Source organism: Cervus elaphus, chromosome X (assembly GCF_910594005.1).
Source record: "Cervus elaphus chromosome X, mCerEla1.1, whole genome shotgun sequence".
Taxonomy (NCBI): Eukaryota; Metazoa; Chordata; class Mammalia; order Artiodactyla; family Cervidae; genus Cervus; species Cervus elaphus.
Window position 1 is genome coordinate 135047451 of NC_057848.1, and position 6415 is coordinate 135053865.

General features: G+C 43.8%; 1 pseudogene; it reads left to right on the forward strand.

The window, feature by feature from the left end:
* Positions 1–1234: 1234 nt before the first annotated feature.
* LOC122690496 lies at positions 1235–1579 on the forward strand (annotated as a pseudogene).
* The last annotated feature ends 4836 nt before the right edge of the window (positions 1580–6415 follow it).

Consider the following 6415-nt stretch of genomic DNA (forward strand, 5'->3'; position numbering starts at 1 on the left):
GGACTGTGAGGAAAGCTGAGTGCTGAAAAATTGATGCTTTTGAACTATGGTGTTGGAGAAGACTCTTGAGAGTCCTTTGGACTGCAAGGAGATCCAACCAGTCCATCCTAAAGGAGATCAGTCCTGGGTGTTCATTGGAAGGACCGATACTGAAGCTGAAACTCCAATACTTTGGCCACGTCATGCAAAGAGTTGACTCATTGGAAAAGACCCTGATGCTGGGAGGGATTGGGGGCAGGAGGAGAAGGGGATGACAGAGGATGAGATGGCTGGATGGCATCACTGACTCGATGGACATGAGTTTGAGTAAACTCTGGGAGTTGGTGATGGACAGGGAGGCCTGGCGTGCTGCAATTCATGGGGTCGCAAAGAGTCGGACACTACTGAGTGACTGAACTGAACTGAAGGGTGAGCGACTGAGTTTAATATGTAATCCCTGGTGGCTTCCCTGATAGCTCAGTTGGTAAAGAATCTGCCTGCAATGCAGGAGACCCCAGTTCGATTCCTGGGTCGGGAAGATCCCCTGGAGATGGATAGGCTACCCACTCCAGTGTTATTGGGCTTCCCTTGTGGCTCAGTTGGTAGAGAATCCGCCTGTAATGTGGGAGACCTGGGTTCCATCCCCGGGTTGGGAAGATCCCGTGGAGAAGGGAAAGGCTACCCACTCCAGTATTCTGGCCTGGAGAATTCCATGGGGTTGCAAAGAGTTGGACAAGATGGAGTGACTCTCACTTTCACTGGTGGCTTAGTGGTAAAGAATCCACCTGCCAATACAGGAGATGCAGGTTTAATCCATTGGTTGGGAGGAGGGCAGGGCAACCCACTCCAGTATTCTTGCCTAGAGAATCCTCATTTACAGAGGGGCCTGGCAGGCTGTAGTCCATTGGGTTGCAAAAGAGCTGGACAGGAGTGAGTGACTAAACAAACCCAAAAAATAGGGTCTATAACAACAGTGTTGGATAGAGAGCTCCTGTTATCCGACTGCCTGTGTGATGTTAGATGAGTGACTTTTCTGTTTAGGGCCCAGTTTCCTCATCTGTAAATATGGATAATCGTGATGTTCACCTCATAGATCATGCGAGGATTAAAGTTAATATGCATAGCCCTTTCTTCAGTGGCCGCTAAAGTATGCGGTCCTTCTGAGGAAGCTAAGGCCCGGCTGGGGTGAGACCTTCACTTCATCTGGGCGAGTAGCACCGCGCCCAACAGCCCCCACCTAGCACTCGCCCCACACATGGCCTCCTTCTCGGAGCTTGCTTGCAGCTACTCAGCCCTCATCCTGCACGACGATGAGGTGACGGTCACAGAGTGTAAGATCAATGCCCTCATTAAAGCAGCTGGTGTAAACATTGAACCTTTCTGACCAGGCTTGTTTGCAGAGGTCTTGGCCAATGTCAACATCGGGAGCCTCATCTACAACATGGGGGCTGGCGGACTTGTCCCAGCAGCTGGTGCTGAACCCGCAGGAGGTCCTGTCCCCTCCACCACTGCTGCCCCAGCTAAGGAGAAGAAAGTAGACGCAAAGAAAGAAGAATCTGAAGAGTCTGAGGACGACATGGGCTTTGGTCTTTTTGGCTAAACCGTTTAGTAGCAGGTTTAAAAAAAAAAAAAACCTAAGCTCTTTAAAAATAAATAAAAAATAAAGTTACCACACATAGAGTACCTAGAACACTGCTTGGCTTGTGAATGGTCAGTCACCCTTGGTCATAATAATAAAGGTGATGGTAATGATGGTTATAAGCGTGTCTCAAGGAAGAACGAAGGAAGAGCATCAGGAATAAGACAGAAAAATAGGAAAGGAGGGTCCTCATTTGAGGCTATGGGGTCTCTCTCTTTCCTGCTTTTCCCTGAGTGTTTGATTCCTTTTTCTGTCTTCCACAGGTTGAGAGACAAAGTACAGACTGAAGCCAAAGTTCCTAGCGTTCTCAAGCTAGGAGGCTCAATGGGGATATTCATGTTATAAATTTCTGGAAGAGAGAAATAGAGGCCTCGCCAGGGTCAGAAAGCCTCCAGGGGTCCTGTCACTGGTGGTATGTATGGGTGCATGTGGAACCAATGGATTCCTAGGGCTTCCCCTCCCAGACTGAGGAAGTGGCAGGCTCTCTCAAAAGGGCTGTCGCTGTTATTGACTGCTACACTACAATTGCCATCAAACTTAGTGGTTTCAAATCATTAGCTTTGATTATCTCTTAGGCTTTCCTTGCATCAGAAATTTGGAAGCAGCTTGGCTGGGTAGTGTCCTGACTTGGGGAATCTCTCACACCATTGCTGTCAGATGGTGGCTGGAGGTGGTATCATCTTGAAGGCTTCTGACACTTGGACTAGGAAGACTTAAACAGCTGGGAGTTGGCACAGCTGGGCATACTGGGTATCTTCCTTGCTCTCTATTTCTATATGCTCTTTCCACATGGAAAAATGTCTACATGATCATTCCAGCATGGCGGCTTCAGGGTAACCAGATGTCTTACATGATGGCTCAGGACCCCAAAGGCTCAAGTGTGTGTCCCAAGAGGGAGAGAAAGCTGGGTGGCAGTCATCTTGAAGTGATACCTCATTGTGGTTTTGAGCATCAGTCACTTCCTTGCTCACTTGCTCATCACATCACTTGTCTGGTCAACACAGAAAGTTCTGCCCAAATGGCCAAAAAGCACATAAAAAGATGCTCAATGTTGCTAACTATTAGAGAAGTGCAAATCAAGACCACAATGAGGTACTACTTCACACGGGTCAGAATGGCCATCTTCGAAGAAAAGGGAACCCTCCCACGCTGTTGGTGGGAATGTAAATTGGTGTAGCTACTATGGAGAACAGTATGGGGGTTCCTTTAAAATCTAAAAATAGAACTACCATATGATCCTGCAATCCCACTCCTGGACATATATCCAGAGATAACCATAATTTGAAAACATACATGTACCCCAATGTTCATACCAGCACTATTCACAATAGCTAAGACATGGAAGCAACTCAATGTCTATGGACAGATGAAAGGATAAAGAATATGTGGTAAATACCACAAGGAATATTGTGCTCAATCGTGTCTGACTCTTTGTGACCCTATGGACTGCAGCCCATCGGGTTCATCATCCATGGGATTTTTCAGGATTTTTCAGGCAAGAATACTGGAGGGGGTTGCTATTTCCACCTCTAGGGGATCTTCCCAACCCTGGGATCAAAACTGCATCTCCTGTGTCTACTTCACTGACAGGTGGATTCTTTAACACTGAGCCACTTGGGAAGCCCAAGTGGAATATTACTCAGCCATAAAAAAGAATGAACTAATGCCATTTGCAGCAACTTGGATGGACCGAGAGCTTATCATACTAAGCGAAGTCAGAGAAAGACAAATATCATATGATATCCCTTTTATGTGGCATCTTAAAAAATGATACAAAAGAACTTATTTACAAAATAGTAACAGATTTAGACTTTGAAAATAAATTTATAATTATCAAAGGCAAAAGGTGGGGGAACAATAAATTAGGAATTTGGAATTAACATATACACACTCCTATACATAAAATATAAAATGGGGCTTCCTTGGTGGCTCAAACAGTACAGAATCTGCCTGAAATGTGGGAAGACCCGGGTTCAATCCATGGGTTGGGAAGATCCCCTGGAGAGGGGAATGGCTACCCACTCCAGTATTCTTGCCTGCAGAATTCCATGGACAGAGGAACCTGGCAGGCTACAGTCCATGAGACTGCAAAGAGTCGGACACAACTGAGTGAGAGAAAGAGTATTATGAGTGTATATAAAATAGATAATCAACAGGGACCTACTGTGCAAAAAATGGAACTCCGTTCAATATTCTGTAACAACCTATATGGGAATAGAATCTAGAAAAGAATGGATATATGTATATGTGTAACTGAATCAGTTTGCTGTGCATTTGAAACTAATATAACAGTGTAAATCAGCTATACTCTAATATAAAATAAAAATTAAATTAAAAAGAAAGGCCTGCACAGATTAAAGGGGAGGGAACACAGACCCCCACCCCCACCACCACCTGTCAATGGAGGCCTGTCAAAGTCACATCAGAAGAGCTTGCACACTGGGATATTTATTGGTATGACCATCTTTGGAAAATATTGATACACTCTCCAATGGGGAGGGGGTTGCACACAGATGAGGAGACAATGGTTGTCATATCTAATGTATACTATCTACTAGATTTTACCCAAGGATATATGATAAATATTTCTCCACATAATTATTCTTCCACAACATCCTTTCATAAAAAGTGTTAATTTTAAAAATTCATGTTATCAAAGTAATACATACTCATAAAAAATTCAAAGTGCAGAAATGCATAAAGAAACAATGGAAGGTTTCTTCCTTCTCTCCCCGCTAATTATTCTCTAAGGGTAACAATGAGTTCTACATACCTGTCTAGATTTCCCTTTACACCTATTTAGTCATATACAAGATTTTTTTTTATAAAAATAAAAATCATGTTATATATTCATGCTTATTTCACTTTAAAATGCTGTGGCAGGAAGTGATGTGTCCTACTGTTTTTAACTGGTGCATAGTATTCTGTTGTCTGTGTTCAGTTCAGTTCAGTTCAGTCGCTCAGTCGTGTCCGACTCTGCAACCCCATGAATCGCAGCACGCCAGGCCTCCCTGTCCATCACCAACTCCCGGAGCCTACTCAAACTCATGTCCACCGTATTGGTGATGCCATCCAGCCATCTTATCCTCTGTCTTCCCCTTCTCTCCCGCCTTCAATCTTTCCCAGCATCAGGGTCTTTTCAAATGAGTTAGTTCTTTGCATCAGGTGGCCAAAGTATTGGAGTTTCAGCTTCAGCATCAGTCCTTCCAATGAACGCCCAGGACTGATCTCCTTTAGGATGGACTGGTTGGATCTCCTTGCAGTCCAAGGGACTCTCAAGAGTCTTCTCCAACACCATAGTTCAAAAGCATCAATTTTTCGGCGCTCAGCTTTCCTCACAGTCCAACTCTCACATCCATACATGACCACTGGAAAAACCATAAGCCTTGACCAGATGGACCTTTGTTGGCAAAGTAATGTCTCTGCTTTTTAATATGCTGTCTAGGTTGGTCATAACTTTCCTTCCAAGGAGTAAGTGTCTGTGTTAGGATGTCTCTAATTTGCTTTAAAGATGGGCAGTGTGTTATAAAGCATCTGTTATTTAGTTTAAGCTAGGCTTTTGGGGCTAGTATTTTGCTTTTCACAGGAACACCCACTCCAGGAGCAGCCAACCAACTTCTAATCAGAAAAGTCACCCTCCAAGTGCTTCCTCTATTTTTATCTCCCATCAACACTAGATTTTGCTTATTAGCAGAATGACATAGCAAGTGAATCTGCACAGTGGATATTCCCAATGGGCTCTTACTGTTGCAGTGAGAAGTATTCAAGGTACATAGATTGGCTGAATTATTTTAGAGACGCTCTCCAAACTTGCACAGACAGGGCAGCTGGATCTAGGCAGGTGTGTAGCCTGTGCTCAGGGGCACCTCTGGGTGGATCTCTAAGGACCCTTTGTTCTGCCATGAATTTGGATATTCTGATTGCCTGATGCTGCCTTCAAGGCTAACGGAATCTTGCTTCTAGAGTACTGTAGCCTCCACCTTAAATGCTTTTTGCATGTTAGGACCAAGCTGGAACCCCTTTAGATAACACAGAAGAGGTTGTACCACTGTTGCTTAGGCCTGCTTGTTAATTTCAACCTGGCTGATTTGAGCCTGAGACTCACTCTTGTTACAACCTGGTGGCTAGATGGGGAAGCTACAAGAGAGCCTTGAAGACTGCCTGACCAAATTGGCCTTGGTCAGCTCACAACATTATAGACGGATCACAATTTATTTTTCCAAACCCATTTTAACAGGCATTTAGAATGCTTCCAATGTTTTGCCTTTACATTAAATGCTGCGGTACCATCCATTTCACAAAATGTTTGTATAAAATTTTTTTGCATAAAATTTTTAGCTTAATAATTATATGCTATTTCATTGAAGTGATGCACCTGAATTTATTAATCTCATCCCCTGTTTTTGTATCTTAGGTTTTGGTGGAATCTATATCTGAACCCAGGTCTGGTTGATGTGAGCCCAAGTCTTTTCTAATACTTCTAGACAGAATTGTCTGGAAGATGGAACCTGGGAGTAAAGTGCCAAGGAGCTAACAGTGGATGTTGCTCTTTTCCCAGTTCCTATTTGGGGATTCCACCCTAGACCTTAGTTGACTTTTCATCTCCTTGGGTCTGCTTAAAGTGATTCCCCACCCTGGTTACACGTATAAGTCTCTGAACAAACATAAGAAATCCTGGTGTTACAGAATCTAATTTTCAAACCCAGGAAGGTGCAAAGCTCAGATCGTCAGTATATGGAGTTAAATATAATCTCATGCACTGAGCAATACATTTAACATCCTAATTAATAATTCAGA